The sequence below is a fragment of the Camelina sativa genome, chromosome 1, assembly GCF_030686135.1.
Source record: "Camelina sativa cultivar CO46 ecotype springtype chromosome 1, ASM3068613v1".
NCBI classification, from domain to species: domain Eukaryota; kingdom Viridiplantae; phylum Streptophyta; class Magnoliopsida; order Brassicales; family Brassicaceae; genus Camelina; species Camelina sativa.
In genome coordinates, this window is record NC_141880.1 from 15,354,808 (window position 1) to 15,376,052 (window position 21,245).

Here is a 21,245-nt window from a genome sequence, read left to right on the forward strand (position 1 = left end):
ACATAATTCTGATGGAAGCGCTATTGGAGCATCGTGAATCCCAAGATTGAGATTCTGAAGTGAATTGTGAATGTAATCACTCATTGCGAATCTGTTTAGAAGTGTTTGGGATAATCCAACACAAGAGTTTAAGTGAAGTTGAGAGGATTTTAATGAAACTCGGACAAATTTATAGTTGAGCAACCATGGCGGTTTTCGAAGACAGTTATCCCTCGACAATTTCGGGGAAAAGAAACCGCCAACAGATAACTGTAACGGAAAACAACAGCCAAAACCTTCCAAATAAATGTGTTGTTTTGTCGGAAAAGCACTCTGAAGAAGAGAGAAAAACCGAAATGGGCGTCGGCGGTTACGAAACCGGAAATCGCCCTGACAATCGCCTCTAGAGAGAAAAGGCACCATTTGTTGTTCATTTTTTTTGTTTTTTTCCTTTCTTAATTGACGCTAATATTGAGTGTTGTTGTTTACTGCTTTAAATAAATCTGAAAGGAATTAGTATCCCATAACTAAAATATTTTCTAAAAAATGTTTATTATAAATATGTTTAAGTTACTAAAAGTAATTTAAATGTTTACAAACTATGTGATGAATTGGATTAGATCTTTATTTTTTCATAAAGATGATTCTATAGTTTTTTATGGATTGTCTACTAAAACACAAAAAATATTTTAATTTGAAATTTGAAAATATTTTAAAGGTAATCTAAAGTTTTTTATTTATAAACAATAAAACACATTTAAATAACAGAATACAGAGAATATCCTTCTTAAAACCCCTAAATTGGCATCCTCTACATTGTCTATCAAAATTAGATGAAATCATACTTTAAATTAATTTCCAAAAAAATTTATTTAAAATAAATCTAAAAGAAATTAGTATCACATAATTAAAATAGTGTTTAACGAATATTTAAAATATTTTGTTAATTCCTAAAATAAAACTTAAATGCCCGCCGGTCAAGTGATAGAGTGGATTTGAGATTACAAAAATATGATTATATAGTTTTAATTTACAGGTTGTCGACACACATAAAAATTTTAGTCTTAAATAAAACGAGTTAAACGAAAGATGTTATGCTAATTCTAACCCGTCATATCACATTCATACATGAAACTGAGAATTATAGTAAACTTTTATAATTTAGATTAAAAGTATATTATTAAAAGTTAAATAATGCATGACAATTACAACTATTAATTTATAATAATCAAATTTCACACAATTAAATTATTTAGACATACCATCAATTCTATATTCATCTCACCCCTTACTTTATTCTAAAAACACTATAAATTGAATTTCTATAATTTCAATAATATATCACAAAATACTAAAATACCATTAGATGCAAAAATGATTCCGCGGTGTACCGTGGGTGAGATTCTAGTATTAAATATTAGATAAGCTCATAAGCATATTATTAAGCCTTTGTCCACACATTATTTGTTAGCTTCTACTTTTTACCGAATTTCGTCGCACAATACATCAAGTAGTGACTACATTGATGGTTATAACGTTGATCATATAGATCATATAAATTATGTTTATTGGTGCACAGTATGTCATTTTATAATCCAATTCTTGATGAGGCACTTAATTCAGTTGTTATGTGTAGACATGTAACAAATTAATACTCTGTGTAGCCAGCAAACATTATTCCAAGAGGACAGAAAAAAGTTTTGAAAGCTAGTTTTCCTATTTTTGTAAGGGAGAAATGCTATATTTTTGGACACATGTTTTTTTTTTTCATCAATAGAATTCCATTGATAACAAGGTGAGATTACAAGGTGAGATACAAGAGCTGACAAGGATATTAATCCTTCCAGAGGCATAAGCCGGCGAGCACAAAACATTCTCGGAGACTAAAAGGAAAAGACTCAGACAATTTAAAACATAATAACCCTTCAATTTCAACCCGGATCAGGAATTAGAGACTCCGCCACTCAGGGCACACTACCAAAGGACTCCAATCCTCATCATTGGGCAATTCAAGATATGCCTGATTGGCTGTTTATAGAATTGGTCCAGAAATGATATTTTAGAAGATTTTGGGGTATTATTAAATCTAATATTATTTAATCAATAATTTTAAAAAGTCTTTTGAAATCTTGTGTTATTGAATTTGGAATTTATAGAAATCATCTTAAATCATTCACAATCTCTTGTTATTGAATCAATAATTTATTAATCTCACTACAAATACACTGTGAGAGCTTGGCCTTAGAAGATGAGTGATGATATTGAGATCGTGAGGAATGTTGGTAATATACGACTTCATAAGGGCATCTCCAACAACACTCCTCATTTTGAAGGGATCAAATCATTAAAATGAAGATTTGCTCCAACAATAACCCCTCAAAAAAAAATTTAAAAGCTAATTAATTTGCAATATAGTCCTTAATGTTTCTAAAATTCACTAATAATGATAGAAACTCATAAATAAATCTATAACATATATTTTCTATATTATACAACATAAATTATTCTTTATTTTATTATACAATACACATTATTACATAATAAAAGTTACATGATAATATAAATTACATACATAATGATTAAAACTTTCATATAAATATATATATATATATATAACACAATAAAAATTATATCAAACAATATTAAAAAATATAATACCTTATATGATAAAACAAAATAATATGTTATTTTCAAAAAACATAAAAGAAAATTACATGTAAAAGAATAAAATTACTCAATATAACTATTTTCATAGTGCTCCCATAAATGATAAATTATTGCATTATTGTTGTATATTTTTTTTTTGTAAATAGTATATCTTTTATATATCAATAATTTTAATTTAGTGTGTTTGACTTTATATAGGTATATATATTTATAACACTTGAATTTGATAAATAATTTGTAAGATATATATATTAGAAGGACTAAAATGAAATTTGTAAAGATATTTGAGGGTTCACTATTCAAACCTTTAAAATTTGAGGGTTTAAGAGTCTGTTGGAATTCAAAAACCCTTCAAATTTAAAGGTTTGAGAGACTGTTGGAGTTGCTCTAACGAGATCCCATATTCCATCAATATTGATGTTGCTAAGGTCACACTTTTTATTCTTTTCAAAAATTCAATTTTAAGTTACATTAGCGAAAATTGGTGTAATGGTACTAGAGAAGTTTCGTTGAAATGATGTCAATCGTGTCTTGACTCTTGACAATGATGCCAGCTTTTGGATTGGATTAATCATTAATCGATTGATGAGATGCTTGGATCATTTTGATATATATATATATATAGGGTTGCCCCTATATTACAACATGTACTTGTTCTATTCTCAACATTTGGATCTATATTTTTCTTCTTCTTTATAAAACATCCTAGACTTATTTTGTTCTGCATAAAAAACATATACTTTTTAAAATATCTAGAACAATACCTCTTTAATTGAAACAGAGAATTACGATCACTAAACCTGACTAAATCATGAAATCGCGATTACTCATTTGCGTTTGTCTCAAAACACGACCTATATGACTCAATGATATACGATGGAGTTTAGTGAGAAAAGAGAGACGACATCGTTTGGCTGTACATTGGTGCTCTTGAGGATTTTGGAGATTCAAGGCTTGTTTGGTGAGATCTGTCTCTGAGGATTGGAGATCTTGTGCTAGGAACAAAGGAGAAGGTTTCTAGAGTGTTGGATTTGTCAGTTTCGAATAGAATCTTCCTGAAAAAGAGGTGAGTGCTTGACCATGGCTGATCTAAGCCTGAGATCTCTGTTGTTTTGGCTGTTTTCTTTGTGTTTGTGGTGTTTTGCTTGTGTGGGTTGGTTGTTTTCGTGTTCCCATAGGTTCCTGAGGATTTTGGAAGAGTTTGGAACGGTTTGGAAGCGGATTGGAACGGAGGTTCGTCGTTCGGCTTCGTGCAGATCGTGTCTGCGAAGGTGGTGTCGATCGACACCAGTTAGGTGTCGGTCGACACCATGTTGGTTGAGTGTCATTCGACACCAGTGATGTGTTAGCGTCGGTCGACACCGACCTAGTGTCGGTCAACACCAGACTTAACCGAATCTTGTTTTCCTGGTTTGATGTGTTGTTTGTGTTTTGTTTGTTGGCTCTAATAATAGAATCTCAGTTGCTTGTGTGTATAGCCTAGTAGATGGGAGGATTGCCTCACTGAGTGTTTATTAAATATTCATGCATCTCAATTTGTGTTTGCGGTGCAGGTAAAGGCAAAGTGTGATCGTGGAATCAAGGCGATGAGGAGGAGGATGATCTAGGGTCTCATTTGTGTGATGTTGGTTATGGATGGTTATGTTGTTGGTACCTTGGTTAGAGTCATGTTAGGTTGTTGGATAGAATGCTTAGGAATGTTATTGTATTAATGATATATTGGTTTGGTATTATTTGTATGTTTCCATTTTGCATAATGTTTATTACTGGTTTAATGATCAGTTATGGTTTGGGTTGGTTTAATTAAGTAGTATGGGATGCTTAATTATATATTGTTTTTAGTATTAAAAAAAACGGATTAGGTCGTTTCAAACAGCTTCAAACCCTAAAGACTCTTCAGGAGGAAAGGCAGTAGATCTAGATCTACGGTGGTAAGATTTCTTCATCTGAAGCAGTGAAGAAACCAGTTGAACACAACCTCTGCCATGGAGGACTGCCAGATCTGCAGATGCGCGTGACTATAACACAAGAACCAAGCCACTAACTGACTAACCTAAGGATGTAAATATTTAAGCTTTAAAAATCTAGATCTCGAAAACTAGATATGATGTCGTTGGAAGAAACGGAGAAAGCAAAACTAAATAAAGAGAGAAAAAAAATTCTGGAATCGAGTATAGACCTTCGATCTTGAGTATAGACCTAACGAACGATTGCTGATATTTATATATTTTACACACTTTCATCATGCATTTGTCATTCGTTTTGTTCTCTTAACTCATTGCTTTGTATTGTTTTTGGTCTTTTTTGAATAATATGCATATCTAGGTAGTCTTTGCATTGGTCTTGCATGCATATTGCATATTGGAGTTGTTTCAGGTGTTTTAGGAGATGTCCAAACCATCAAAACCAAACAAGGAGCAGGAAAGCAGTCCAGCGACTCGATCAACACTACCCAGCGTCCCAACCTTCCACGTCTTTGATCGAGTCGTGTAAAGATTTTATTTTGGGATTCAGCTTTCAACGTCCTCATCAAATTTGCAGGGAATTGAATCATATTTCCAATGCCATTTATTTCAAGTCAATCGGAGTCATAGTTCATGAGTTATCGCCGTTTTAGTAGACGCACATACAATCTGAATTCCGACTCGACCTGCACGCAAAGGAAAGCTCCCACTCGATCGGATGTTAGCAGTGACTCAACCAAGACATCCTGGGGGGCTCCTGAGCACCCTCAAGACGCGACTCGATCAGCAGCTCTCTGACGACACGTCTCAAGCTGCCACTCGATCAACGATCTCAAGCCACCATTCGATCAAGCTTCCTGGACTTCGACTCGATCGACACCCTCAGGATGCGACTTGGTCGACGCTCTTAAACCGACATCCTGGTTTTGTTCTGAAGACGCGTCCGAGAAGGGTTCCCGAACCGACGTTCTATATTGTCGTTTTATGTTTTAGGGATTTCCATGTTTTACTATAAATACGTTTTGTTAAGTTTTTGCTCAGACATCTCATCTTTTATCTCGTTCTTTTCTTGAAGGTTTACCCTAGCCACCAAAAACGTTCTCAGACTTTGTATTTCGACACCTTTGAATCGTTTGTGTTTTTATTCATTTTCGCTTTTTGTCATGCATTTTCGTTTCTTGCCTTTTAGTTCATGCTTAGAATCGTTTATATTTTTATTCATTTTCGCTTTTTGTCATGCATTTTCGTTTCTAATCCTAGAACACATTTCGGTTTTGCATTCTGATCATTCTAGGACTGTTAGACAAACACTCTCTTTGAATTGGTTTGACTTATGATTTCTTGATTGCATCTTAATTGTTAGTGAATTTCCCAACTGGATTGACACCTTAAGTATTACAACTGCATAAGGTTAATTGAACCTGCTAGGAGACACAAAAATCCTAGTATCAATTTGGCGCCGTTGCCATTTGGGATTATCTTTGCTACATTTAAGATTTCAAGTTTTGCAAGATTAAGTTCTGTTACACTTGTCATTCTGAGTACTAACTTCTTTCGGTTGTCTGCTTGTTTGTTTTGCATCTCAGGAACCTGTTGATTGCAACCTTGCATGCACACCAGATCAAGAGGACATCGGAATCTCCTTCCTGCTATCGATGACATCAATCGGTTACAAAAACCAAGACAAGCTCGTCATCTCACTGATCATCCTGCAACAGTCACTATGGAACAACCGAATGGACCTAATCCGAGACTGCGAAACATTGGTGTTGGGGATGCATCGACCACTCATACTCAACGTGTTGGAATCGTCCCTCCCGCCGTGCAGAATAACAACTTCGAAATCAAAAGTGGTCTGATCTCCATGATCCAAGGAAACAAGTTTCACGGTTTGCCTATGGAGGATCCACTCGACCACTTGGATGAATTCGACCGTCTGTGCAGTCACACCAAGATCAATGGAGTGAGTGAGGACGGTTACAAGCTGCGCATATTCCCATTCTCCCTGGGAGACAAAGCTCATCAATGGGAGAAAAACATTCCCAAAGGATCAATCACCACTTGGGATGAATGCAAGAAAGCATTCTTTGTGAAGTTCTTCTCCAACGCCAGAACTGCACATCTCAGGAATGACATCTCTGGTTTCACCCAGAAGAGCTCAGAATCATTCTGTGAAGCCTGGGAGCGTTTCAAGGGTTACCAGAGCCAGTGTCCTCACCTTGGGTTCAGCAATGATTCACTGCTGAGCACTCTATATACCGTGGTGTGCTTCCAAAAATCCGCATGTTGCTTAACACTGCCTCTAACGGAAATTTTCTGAACAAAGAAGTGGATGAAGGATGGCAACTAGTTGAGAATCTCGCTCAGTCTGACGGCAACTACAATGAAAATTATGACCGCACAGTTAGAGGTGACACTGGATCTGAGGAGAAGTACAAGAGGGACCTTAAGAATGTCAATGACAAGCTTGACCGCCTCTTGCTAAGTCAGCAGCAGACTGTCCATTTCGTAGCTGAGGATGAACCTTTCCAAGTTCAAGATGGGGAGGGTGAGCAGTCTGAGGAGATCAACTACGTCCAAAATCAGGGTGGTTAGAACAAGGGCTACAACCCCTATAAGACGAACCCCAATTTGTCTTACCGGAGTACCAACGTTGCAAATCCACAGGATCAGGTGTACCCTCCTCAGCAGCACCAACAAGGTCAACAAAAACTTTTTGTGCCTTACAATCAGGGATTCGTACCCAAACAACAATTCCAACAAGGTTACCAAGCTCCCTCAGGAGCACCGCCACGATTCCGCCCTCAACCAGTTCAGCCTACTCCAGCCTCATATCAAGAAATGAAGCAAATGATGCAACAACTTCTTCAGGGTCAAGCTAGCGGATCTATGGACACTGCTAAGAAGTTTGCTGACCTTAGTCAGAGGATAGAATGTTCTTACAATGATCTAAACGTCAAATTTGAAGCTCTGAATTTGAAGATAAGGTATATGGAAGGACAATCCGCTTCTACTTCTGCACCAAAGTCTGGCCAATTCCTAGGGAAAGCTGTTCAGAACCCTAAGGAGTTCGCCAATACCATTACGCTGAGAAGTGGGAAAACATTGCCTCCCAGACAAGGAGTACCTGACGTCATTGAGGACAGTGAGGAATTAGATGGGGAGGATTTTGTTCAAGATGAAGCTCAGATCAAGGATCCAGTCAAAGCAGTCAAAGATCCAATCGAGCAAGTGAAGTAGTCCGAGCCTGAACCAGTTAAGGAACCTGTTGTTTCTGATGACCAACCTGCGAGGTTCATCCCTCCACCATACAAGCCTCCTCTACCATTTCCAGTGAGGATCAAGAAGCAACTTACTGATAAATACAAAGCTCTGTTCGAACAACAAGTCAAGGAGATTGAGTTGAGGATGCCATTGCTGGATGCATTCGCACTTGTTCCTCACTACCAGAAATTCCTCAAGGACTTGGTAATGGAGAGATCAAAAGAGGTTCAAAGCATGGTGGTACTGAGTCTCGAATGCAGTGCAATCATTCAGAAGAAGATTGTACCTAAGAAGCTCAAGGTGGATCATTCACTCTTCCTTGCTCCCTCGGACCTATGTCTTTCGATAGGTGCCTTTGCGATCTTGGCGCTTCAGTTAATATTATGCCACTCTCTGTTGCTACGATGTTGGGTTTCACAAGGTTCAAGGGTTGCGACATCTCTCTCATCCTTGCAGATAGATCAGTGAGACTTCCAAATGGTATTTTAGAAGACTTACCCGTCAGGATCAGAGACGTGGAAGTGCCAAACAATTTTGTGGTTTTGGGGATGGATGAAGAACCAAAAGATCCTTTGATCTTAGGAAGACCGTTCCTGGCGACTGCTGGAGCCATCATTGATGTCAGAAATGGCAAGATTGACCTTAATCTGGGCAACGACTTCATCATGAAGTTTGACATCAAGGATACTTTGAAGAAGCCGACAATAGGAGGACAAGTCTTCTACATTGAAGAGATGGACAAGTTGGTTGATGAGTTGTTGAAGGAACTAACTGAGGAGGACCATCTCAAAACTGCTCTAACCAAGGATGGAGAAGAAGGGTTCCTGAATGAGGAGACCACTTGTTACAAAAATCTGCTAGACTCCCACAGAGAAGCAAATGGACCAGAGGAGTTCGAGCAGCTATCTAACGCAAATGAGGTATGTGAAGTTGAGACAGAGAGTTCAGAACGTGATATCTCCCACTCGACCGACGTCAAGACCCGACTCAAGACACCGACGTCCCGCTCGATCGAGTCGCACCTCTCCCACTCGACCGTGATCATTCCAGACTCGCATGCTAAGGACTGGACAGAACTGAAAGCTCCAAAGGTAGAACTCAAAACTCTCTCTTCCGGACTCAGGTACGTTTTTCTAGGAACCAATTCTACTTATCCTGTCATAGTGAATGCTAGGTTGAGTGATGATGAATTGGGGTTGCTAGTAACTGAGCTTAAGAAGTATAGAAAGGCTATAGGTTATTCCTTAGATGATATCAAGGGAATCTCACCTATTCTTTGCACACATAGGATCAATCTTGAAAATGAGTCGTACGCTAGCATTGAATCCTAACCTGAAGGAAGTAGTAAAGAAAGAAATCTTAAAACTGCTTGATGCTGGAATTATCTATCCTATCTCAGATAGTACTTGGGTATCTCCAGTGCACTGTGTACCTAAGAAGGGAGGCATAACCGTGATTAAAAACGATAAGAATGAGTTAATCCCAACTAGGACCATGACAGGACATAGGATGTGCATCGATTATAGGAAGTTGAATACTGTATCTAGGAATGATCATTTTCCTCTGCCTTTCATTGATCAGATGTTAGAAAGACTAGCTAGTCATCCTTACTACTGTTTCCTTGATGGGTATAGTGGATTCTTCCAAATCCCTATCCACCCAAATGATCAGGAAAAGACAAAATTTACTTGTCCTTATGGCACATTTGCCTACAGACGCATGCCATTTGGTTTGTGCAATGCTCCTGCCACCTTTCAACGGTGCATGATATCAGTTTTTTCGGATCTGATTAAGGAGTCAGTGGAAGTGTTTATGGACGACTTCTCTGTATACGGTTCCACTTTCTCCTCTTGTTTGTTAAATCTGTGCAGGGTATTGACGCGATGTGAGGAGACGAACCTGGTGCTGAACTGAGAAAAGTGTCACTTCATGGTTGAAGAAGGGATCGTTCTGGGACACAAGATTTATGAGAAAGGAATTGAGGTTGACAAAGCTAAGATCGAGTTCATGATTCAACTTCAACCGCCTAAGACAGTGAAGGACATCAGAAGCTTTCTGGGGCATGCTGGTTTTTATAGGAGATTCATTAAGGACTTCTCAAAAATTGCAAGACCTTTGACAAGGTTGTTGTGCAAGGAGGTTGAGTTCGAATTTGATGCAGCATGCTTGGAAGCCTTCAGCAAGATCAAGGAGGCGTTGGTTTCAGCACCCATAGTACAAGCTCCCAATTGGGATCACCCTTTTGAGATCATGTGTGATGCTTCAGACTTTGCAGTTGGAGCAGTTCTAGGACAGCGAATTGACAAGAAGCTTCATGTCATCTACTATGCCAGTCGCACCTTGGACGAGACTCAAGGAAGATACGCAACCACAGAGAAGGAACTCCTAGCAGTTGTGTTTGCATTCGAAAAATTCAGGAGTTACCTTGTGGGTTCGAAAGTCATAGTGTATACCGATCACGCTGCTCTAAGACACATCTACTCGAAGAAGGATACCAAACCAAGACTGTTGAGATGGATTCTGCTTCTTCAGGAGTTTGACATGGAGATTGTTGACAAGAAATGCATAGAAAATGGAGTTGTGGACCATCTGTCAAGGATGAGGATTGAAGATGTTGTTCCTATAGATGATTCAATGTCTGAGGAAAAACTTCTGGTCGCCCAAGTTTGTGAGCAGATGCATGACACAGAGCTTGACAACCTCAGAATCAGATGCATGGCGATCACTTCTGAGACTGCACCATGGTATGCAGATGTCGTGAATTACAAGGTCTGTGGAGAAGCTCCTGATGACATGGATCCCTACAGGAAGAAGAAACTTTTCAGAGAGGTTAACCACTACTTCTGGGATGAACCCTATCTATACAAGAGAGGTTCTGACGGTCTGTTCAGGAGATGCATAGCAAAAGGGGAAATACAGGGAGTGCTTGAGCACTATCACGACTCCACCTATGGAGGTCACTTCGCCACATTCAAGACAGCTCAGAAGGTTCTTCAAGCAGGTCTCTAGTGGCCAACTTTGTTTAAAGACGCTCACAGTTTCATCACCAAGTGTGATGCCTATCAGAGGATGGGCAACATCAAGAGGAGGAACGAGATGCCCCAGAATCCGATACTGGAAATAGAGATATTTGATGTTTGGGGGATAGACTTCATGGGGCCCATCAACCCTCCATCTAATGGGAATGTCTATATTCTGGTGGTAGTTGATTATGTTTCTAAGTGGGTCGAAGCCATTGCCATTTCTAAGTGAAGAACTTGAAGTAACAGTAAATGGAGCGAATTTAGACTAAAGCCGGGTATAATGAGGTTTACAGAAGAGATTGAGGATAAAAAAATAAGAGAGAAGCAGAGTAAAAGAGAGAGAATCTTTATTACATCCCTTTTTCTTTCTTTTTCTCACTCACCCACGTGAGTTTTCAACTCTCCTATCAACTCACCCCATCTCTCTTGCTCCCATTCGCAAGACATTTCATGTTTATGTCTTATCTCCCATCACCCCCACTTGCCCCGCTTCACTCTCTCTTTAATAATCCCACCTCCTCATCACTCGCTACTCCCACAAACCAAACAGGCTTTCATCTCCACACTTCACTCGAGCTGACGTCATCTCTCTTCACCGGGCCAGCAACGCAAGTCTCTCCATGAGGACAATGAACTCGTCACGCTCGAGCCACAGAACGACGTCCCTCCAAACCGGCGGGGAGCTGCGACTCGAACAGAGCCGTCTAACTCATCCCGTCATCTTGCCGTTGACTCGACCGGATCTCTACTCTGGTCATCGTCAAGAAGTCATCGTTGAGAAGTTCTCAGTCAAGACCCAACTCGACCAGAGTCTCTTTCTCTGACTCGATCCGCCCCCTGCATACTCCCACTCGACCGACAACGACGAACGTCTCTTGACCTGGCTGACTTGATCTACCGATGTTGTTATTCACATGTCTTCACGCCCGCCACTCGGTAGCCGTTGCTTGCTTCTCCTCAACGATGCCACTCGCCTTCTCCAACGCAACCAACGCCGTTTCTTCAAACCCGACTCGATCGACCGTCGCGGAGCTGCTACCCGAGACGCCTATCCTTGATCCTTTGCGTTTGCCCGTTCCCAACACCTTAGCTCTCTCATTGGTTTTTTTTTTTCGATTTGTATTATTGCCTCGTTACTAACCTACTAATCTTTGATTTTGAGTTTGAATTGTCTCAGCTTTACAATGTCTGACAATTTTTGGGATGAGATGTATGAGAAGTACCAGGACGTGTTGTTAATTCTAATCTGCCTACACAAGGTGCTGACTCAAGCAGAGCACTAAAACGATCTAGTAAAGACAAAGCTCATGGCAAGAAGCCAGTGCAAGAGAGGGATGAGGGTAGCGATTATGAGATGGAGCAGGCTCGCGAGAGTGCATCATCAAGGAAATATGTCAAGAAGAAGTCTAAATCGAAGTTATCTACCAGGAGTACTATGATTTGTTTCAGCAACGTGAACTTATGGGAACACGATATCCCCACAGTTAAACCATGAAGGAACTCGGTATAGCAGAAGATGTTGAATATCTTTTCGGCGAATGCAGCCTCAGCAGAGTTATGAACACGCCAAAAAATGCTTACAGAGAGGAAACCATACAACTTCTAAGATCCTTGCAAGTTCACCTGTTTGCAGATGCACCTGAGATGGAGTCGAATGGCAGTTTAGGCTATTTCACGTTTATGATACATGGTCGGACTTACAGCCTTACTGTGAGGCAGCTTGAGAAAGTGTTTGGATTCACTAGTGGGACTGGCACTGCAGCAGAAATCAACAAGGAAGTGGCATCGTCATTATGGGCTTCGATTAGCACTGAGCAGCGCTTCAACGCCTCAAGGTCGAAAGGGACGCTAATAAGAAGCCCAGTGCTGAGATATTTCCACAGGGCTATTTCGAACGTTTTCTACTCAAAGGAAATCACTGGCCTTGTCACCAAGGCAGAGCTTGACATGTTGGATTTGGCACTCAAGGACCCGCTTAAGAAGACTATAGAGGGTGTTATGCTTAGAGGTGACGCATCAGACACATCGTTCGCTTTCTTCTTGTTGAACCATCTGCAGACTTACAAGACGTGGGTGGTAAGACTGAACAAAACTCATTCACCCGGAGTTATGTGTATGGGCGGGGTTGTGACATTGATATTAGAAGCAGCAGGCGTCCCTCTCCCTTTGGACTCGTTTCCTCCGTGCTGGATGGATATGTACCACCTGAAACAGATTCACACTTTAGATTGGGAAAACAAGCATGGAAAGTTTGTCTACAAATTCGTTCACCCCGAGGTGGAAGAAGCAAGGATCCTTCTTCCTTGTGTGAGTCTAACAACGATCCTGAATGGTGAGAACATTGAGTTTATCCCTGATAGAAGTGTTTTGTATGTTGAGGAAGAAGATCAGCGAATGGAGATCTCTGCAGAAGAAGACAACCCGATGGAGGAGGATACAAAAGACTATCGTCCTGAGAAGTATCACTTTGACGAGTACACAGCATCGAGACTAGGAAAGGGTGTTAGGGAGGCTCATGAACTTCTCAACAAGCTTCAGAAATGGGGCAAGACGAGGGACAAGACACTCAGTAGTTTCAAGAAAACTTTTATGAACTTCATGAGTAAATTCAGTTGTTCGACATCCACTGCCGCCATCCCAATGCCCTCCCAAGATGTCATGCCAGTACAGGGATGCTCATCTACACGTCTTGAGCCAACTCGCCGAGCACAACCATCTCCAGCACGCCGGTCTTCTTACACACCACACATGCAGCAACCCTTTCCAGCTCGACCACGACATTCCTCTCATGAGCCCCGGGAGAGAGCGAGAAAGTTGTTGAAGAAAGCCAAGAAGGGACCTTCATCAAGTCGTCCAGCTGAGCATCACCAAGGCGGTCTTTTTGAGCACTTACCTGAACTAGTGGTTGAACAGCAAAACGAGTCTCAGATCGAATATCAGACCAGGCCAGCGACTAAGCAGCAGAATGAGCCTCAAGGTGACCAACCGCATATGGAGGATGTTGTGCTATTATCGGATCATGGTGACTCTCGCGTCGACGACATGCAGTGCGGTGGAGAACAGAACATTCATCTGAACACGCAAGTGATTGATGAGCAAGTCGACCAACCAGCTGAGGCCACTCCTGCGGACCATGAACAAGACGAAGGACAAAGTCAGTACCACGCACCTCCTTGGGCAAGCACTGACTCCTTCTTCTACTACTGAGGTACTCCTACGTTTCCTTTGTATATACCATTTCATTCATGCATTGTTTGTGTTGTGATTCTTAAATCCTTCTGCAAATTTTTCTTACACAGGAGACTGTGTAATTTAAGTTTGGCGGAGGGTTTGAGATGATGTATCTGATGATGTTTTCTGTGATTCTTATATTAAATTTTACATCATATCATGTTTGAGTGTGCATTCATCTATTTGCTTAGAAAAACCAAAAAAAATTGAAAACTTTTCAAAAATTTCCACAAAAAAAAAGAGTGTTCATGTAGTTTGCATTTGCATATTAAGATTGAGTCTAGTGTTATTCATATAGGGCTATTGCATTTAGCATAGGGGTTGATGATGATTGTAACCTTGTTAGCAAGCTGAATTCAATAGGATAGGATCAAGGCCCTTGTTATTAGTTCTTTGTGAAACGACCTGACCCGTTTTTTTTTAATTAAGAAATAATAAATACAATAAAGCTAGTGGTTCCATACCCACTAGCCACCTAACCAAAAACACAACCAATAGCGGAAATAACAGATACCAATAACTAATAAATAATCCAACCATAATCCAATAACTGATAATAATTCCAAACCATAAACTAATGATCCAAACAGCATAAACCAGAAAACCAACCATCCTAAACAACATTCTAGGACTCAACTCTAGCAACCTAACAGAAACCAGACAGCCAAGCGAACCACTAGAACATCTTCCTCTTCATTTCCTTGATTCCACGATCACACTTTGCCTTTACCTGCACCACAAACGCAAATTGCAATGCATGAGTATTTTATAAACACTCAGTAAGGTAATCCTCCCATCTACTGGGCTATACACACAAGCAATAGAGTCATCTCTAACCACCAATTAACAATCAACAATCAAAAATAACAAACCAGGACTCAACATCGACCGACACCAACATGCAACGACCGACACCAGTTGGAGGTTGCATCGACCGACGCAAGATCTGCATTGGCCGATGCAAGGTTAACTTGCATCGACCGATGCTCCCATTGCATCGACAGACGCATGCTCGACATAGCACGAAAACCCTAGATTTTATGCGCCGTCCTAGCATCTGCATCGATCGACGCACAGTGTGCATCTATCGACGCACAGTGTGCATCGACCGATGCAATGCCGAGCATCGTTTTTCCTCCGAAGCTTCTCGCCGGATTTTTGTTCCTGTAACCACAAAACACAATCCCAAGCCACAAGAAAGCTTCCAATCGTCCCAAATACCAATCTAACAAGCCTAACAACACAAAACAAGCAAATCAGAGATTTCTTCAGCTTAGATAAGCCATGGTCATGCACTTACCTTTGCCAAGAAGTTTCTGAACCTTAAACAATCAAGAACACGCTCCTAGGAAGCTCCTAAAACGTCCTAAGCCTCAGATCTCACCAGAAAAACCATCAATCCACAGAAAATCTCCAAGAACACCAAGAACACTCTTTCTCTCTTTTCTCTCTCTCAAAAGCGGCCAAAACAACTATTGAGACAAAAGACACAACTTAAAGGTTTTCCCCATTTTCCTTTGCCAAAAACGCAACGCTTCACTTAAACTCGACCGATGCAATCCCTAAACCGGGATTTTGGTTCGCCGATGTTACAATCAACACTCAGCCAAGGACTCCCGTGCTACCCTCTCCACGGCCCGCACTCCACCGACCGACCTACGAAAGTTCACCTCTAGGCGATAGACTCACGCTCCAGGCATTATTTGCTCTCGACTTTTGGACTCTCCTTTGTACTCACAGGCCTAAACCTTGAGTTTTTATTGGCTCCTCATCAGACCGAAGCCTGCACGCCATAATATTGGCTCCTAATCGGGCCTAAGCCAGCATGCCATAATGTATATAAGGGAGTCCAATACTCGTCTCTCGGGTTGCCACCCTACAGCCATACTCCCAAGCCACAAAGTTTTAGAATATGACGGTACTAGGAGAGCCTAAGTTCCCCAAGAGTCGCGAGCAAATAATTTTGAACACGTCTGAGTCCTATCCCTATCTAGGATCATCCCACTGCCAAACAAATGTCCTAAACAGGACCGCCACCAAGGCCAAACAAATGTCCTAAAAAGGACCGCCACCAAGACCAAAAAAATGACCTAAAAAGGACCGCCACCAAGGCCAAACAAATGTCCTAAAAAGGACCGCCACCATGGCCACTCGTCCCGAAGGATCGTCACAAAGACCATCTGTCCCGAATAACTGCCTCAACAGGCACTCTGGCTAAACAGCCCGCCACAAAGGCCACACTCTGGCTAAACAGCCTACCACAAAGGCCACACAATGGCTAAACAGCCCGCCACAAAGGCCACACAAGCCCTCTCCAAGGCTCTCCGCCACTAAAAATGGACAAATTCTAACTCACATAAAACTTTCCATTTTTAGCACTTTCCACTTCTGGAAACTTTCCACTTATAGAAACTTCCCTAAAACAGGAACCTTTCCTCCAACACACTGCCTCACGGAAACTTTGTACCCCAAACACCACCTCATCTTGTTACTTAGTCGCACAACCAACCACCCCAAGTGACCAGGTAAACAAGAGAGATGGGCTGGAATACTCCATTCCCGCTCCAGCCACGGATTACAGATGGGACCAGGCTAGGCAAACTCAAGTCGCGGCTTGCTTCTCATACCACTTCTTAAACCTTGCCTTCATCCTCGCCTTAGGCTCCCAAGTCTGCTCCTCCACACCATCACAGTCCCAAAGGACTCTCATCAAAGGAATCTTCTTCTTCCGAAGTTCCTTGATCCTCCTCTCGAGAACCCTCACTGGTGTCGCCTCCAAAGTCATGTTAGGCTGAGATCCTCAGGAATCTTAGCCAACAACTGATCATCCTCGCGGAAACACTTCCGCGACATAGACACATGGAAAACCTTATGGAATGCACGCATAACCTCAGGTAACTCCAGTCTATATGCCACAGGTCCAACTCGCTCAATCACTCTGAACGGACCCATATACCTCGGACTCAACTTAGTCTCATTCAATGACCTGTTCGGACCCCGCAACATGGCCATCTTGAGGTACACTCTATCTCCAACCTGAAACTCAAGATCTCTCCTCCTCCTATCGGCATAAGTCTTCTGCCGATCCTGAGCTTTCTTCATGTTCAGCTTGAGAACCCTAATCTTCCCCAAAGTCTCCTGAACAAAATCTGCCCCGTACAGCCTCCCATACAAAGCCTCATAAGGAGCCATGCCAATACTCGCCTGGTAACTGTTGTTGTAAGCAAACTCTACCAAGCTCAAATGATCTGCCCAATGGCCACCCCAATCCAGCACAAATATCCTCAGCAAATTCTCCAACGTCTGGATCGTCCTCTGTGACTGTCCATCTGTCTGGGGATGATAGGTTGTACTCATATGCACCTTAGTGCCCATCTCTGCCTGAAATGCCATCCAGAACACCGAAGTGAACTTGGAATCCCTATCAGACACAATGCTCGCTCGCACCCCATGTAACCTGACTATCTCCTTCACATACTTCTTAGCCAAGACCGCTGCTCCATTAGTCTTCTTAATGGCCAGAAAATGTGTCGACTTAGTCAACCGGTCCACAATGACCCAAATAGCATCAAACATCCTGGACACTGGCAAACCTACCAAGAAGTCCATAGTAATCATATCCCACTTCCACTTTGGAATGGGAAGACTCTTCAGGAAACCACCTGTTACCTGATGCTCAGCCTTCACTAGCTGACACACATCGCACCTCGCAACCCAACTAGCCACATCCTTCTTCAAGCCGAACAATTGATAGTACCTCTTGAGATCACGGTACATCTTAGTCGCTCCTGGATGAATAGAGAACATGCTCGCATGAGCCTCTCTCAGGATCTCCTGCCTCAACTCCTCATCCTTAGGCACACATTTCTGCCCATGCACCAGAATAGTACCATTAGTCGAAACCTGATACTCTGAATCAACATCCTTTGAGGCATTCACCAGCCCCAAATCCTTCTCCTGAACCAACCGCACTCTGCTCAATAAATCTGCTCTTATCAGCTGAAACCAAACCCAACGGCTCCTGAGAAACCGCACACAAGCTCAACGCACTGATCTCTCCTACCAGAGAATTCATATCCTGCTCCTGAGCCGAAGCCGTCCGCTTCCGAATCAAAGCATCTCCAACCAAGTTAGCCTTACCAGGATGATAAGCTATCTCCAGTGGTCCCATACCTACTAGCCACCTAACCAAAAACACAACCAACTGCAGAAATAATAGATACCATTAACCAATAAATAATCCAATCATAATCCAATAACCGATATTAATTCCAAACCATAAACTAATGATCCAAACAGCATAAACCAGAGAACCAGCAATCCTAAACAACATTCTAGGACTCAACTCTAGCAACCTAACAGAAGCCAGACAACCAAGCGAACCACTAGAACACCCTCCTCTTCATTGCCTTGATTCCACGATCACACTTTGCCTTTACCTGCACCACAAACGGAAATTGCAGTGCATGAGTATTTTATAAACACTCAGCAAGGCAATCCTCCCATCTATTGGGCTATACACACAAGAAATAGAGTCATCTCTAACCATCAATAAACAATCAACAATCAACAATAACAAACCAGGACTCAGCATCGACCGACACCAACATGCAACGACCGACACCAGTTGGAGGTTGCGTCGACCGACACAAGATTTGCATCGACCGATGCTCCCATTGCATCGACCGACGCATGCTCGACATAGCACGAAAAGCCTAGATTTTACGCTACGTCCTCGCATCTGCATCGACCGATGCAATGCCGAGCATTGTTTTTCCCCCGAAGCTTCTCGCCGGATTTTTTGTTCCTGTTACCACAAAACACAATCCCAAGCCACAAGAAAGCTTCCAATCGTCCCAAATACCAATCTAACAAGCCTAACAACATAAAACAAGCAAATCAGAGATTTCTCCAGCTTAGATAAGCCATGGTCATGCACCTACCTTTGCCAAGAAGTTTCTGAACCTTAAAAAATCAAGAACACGCTCCTAGGAAGCTCCTACAACGTCCTAAGCCTCAGATCTCACCAGAAAAACCACCAATCCACAAATAATCTCCAAGAACACCAAGAACACTCTTTCTCTCTTTTCTCTCTCTCAAAAGCGGCCAAAACAACTAATAAGACAAAAGAAACGACTTAAGGGTTTTCCCCATTTCCTTTGCCAAAAAAGCAACGTTTCACTTAAACTCGTCCGCAGAAAACAACCTTGCATCGACCGATTCCCATAGTGCATCGACCGATGCAATCCCTAAACCGGGATTTCGGTTCGCGGATGTTACACTTTGATGCATGTTGATTGAACTTGAAAGGTAAGACTGAACCAGACTTTGAATTCTCGAAATTGCATTATAGTCTTTATTGAAGCATGTTTTGAATTGACATCATTCCCTATCTATATGAACCTAATCCTCACTTGCAGTTATCCTGTTATGCATTGAACTTGAACTCATGGATACTATATACATACTTGGATTATCGTTCTCCTTTTTACCACCCTTGTTAATCCAAGTAGCTGATTCCCATCTTTGGAACAGTTTCACGCACCCTTAACCAACCGTTCTTTCAAGCCAATTGTATTCTTGAGTGTGAGGCCTTTTCTGAGTTGAGCTTGTTAGAAAGTGTTAGGTTTTAGCCGACAAGAGTAAGATCATATGTAGTTCTAGTTTGCATTTTCCGGACTAGTAAGACTAGGTGAGAACTCGATTTTGGGTTTGGGATTGGATTTGTACTGAAAAGAGAAAGAAAAAAAGGGTACATAGTCTTTAGGAGGGAAATGTGTTTTCAAGTTTTACAAGTCTAGTAACGGATGTGGGTTGAGCAATGAAAAAGTGTTATTGGATAAAGAAAAAAATTAGATAAAGACGAGAAAGCAAAACGCTTAAGAAGTCTAGAGTTCTAAGAAGAAAAGCAAGAGACCATAGTGGTAAAAACGTTTCCCATCCGCTAGATTGATATGAAGTAACCTCCTCCTAAGGCTAAGTGAAAAGAATGAGAGAATGGGTTTAAAAAGAGATATCGATGAAGGGTAGAGAGAAAACCAACTTCTGGGTTAGAAAGTTAGAGCTAAGTTTCTTTGGGACCTTTGGGTAGACTGGACACTGCTCTTGTATGTATCAGTTGGTTTCAACCTTTAGCCTTCTCTTAAGCTCAACTCATTTTCGCGAGAGAACCCTGTTCTACATTGTTAAAACCACTTGCAAAGGAGATCATTATTGTCTCTACCCTTTCACCGCAGCCAAATGAGTTTGATGACATTGCATAGTTTGATTCATGGTTCTTTGTTAATGAATGTTAAAAGGAATGATAGAAATGATAGCATGTGTAGATTAAGGTTCGGAATTGTTTCAGGTTGTGATGAGCTTGTCTAAAGTTTTTAAAATAGAGTTCCTTCACCATGCATCATAGAACTAAAAACAAAGACCTTGATTCTAACTACTCTATTCAGCATGTCTTAGGTTCTGAGACCCCATCTTCAAACCTTTCTTCCATACTTTGTTCTTGATCGTTTGCTTGAGGGCACGCAAAGAATAAGTTTGGGGGAGTTGATATTTATATATTTTACACACTTTCATCATTCATTTGTCATTCATTTTGTTCTCTTAACTTATTGCTTTGTATTGTTTTTGGTCTTTTTGCATAATATGCATGTCTAGGTAGTCTTTGCATTGGTCTTGCATGCATCTTGCATATTGGAGATGTTTCAGGTGTTTTAGGAGATGTCCAAACCATCAAAAGCAAACAAGGAGCAGGAAAGCAGTCCAGCGACTCGATCAACACTACCCAGCGTCCCAACCTTCCACGTCTTTAATTGAGTCGAGTGAAGATTTTACTTTGGGACTCAGCTTTCAACGTCCTCTTCAAAGTTGTAGAGAATTTAATCAAATTTCCAATGCCGCTTATTTCAAGCCAACCGGAGTCGTGGTTCATGAGTTATCGCCGTTTTAGTGGACGCACATACGATCTGAATTCCAACTCGACCTGTACGCAAAGGAAAGCTCCCACTCGATCGGATGTTAGCTGCGACTCGACCAAGACATCCCGGGGGGCTCCTGAGCGCCCTCAAGACGCGACTCGATCAGCAGCTCTCCGACGACACGTCTCAAGCTGCCACTCGAT

General features: G+C 41.4%; 1 non-coding gene across 1 annotated transcript; it reads right to left on the reverse strand.

Moving 5' to 3' along the window:
* Positions 1 to 6,730: 6,730 nt before the first annotated feature.
* LOC147949961 (small nucleolar RNA R71) lies at positions 6,731 to 6,836 on the reverse strand. Its single transcript, XR_015565327.1, has one exon. It is a non-coding gene; the product is annotated as a small nucleolar RNA R71 (small nucleolar RNA).
* Between the last annotated feature and the right edge of the window lie 14,409 nt (positions 6,837 to 21,245).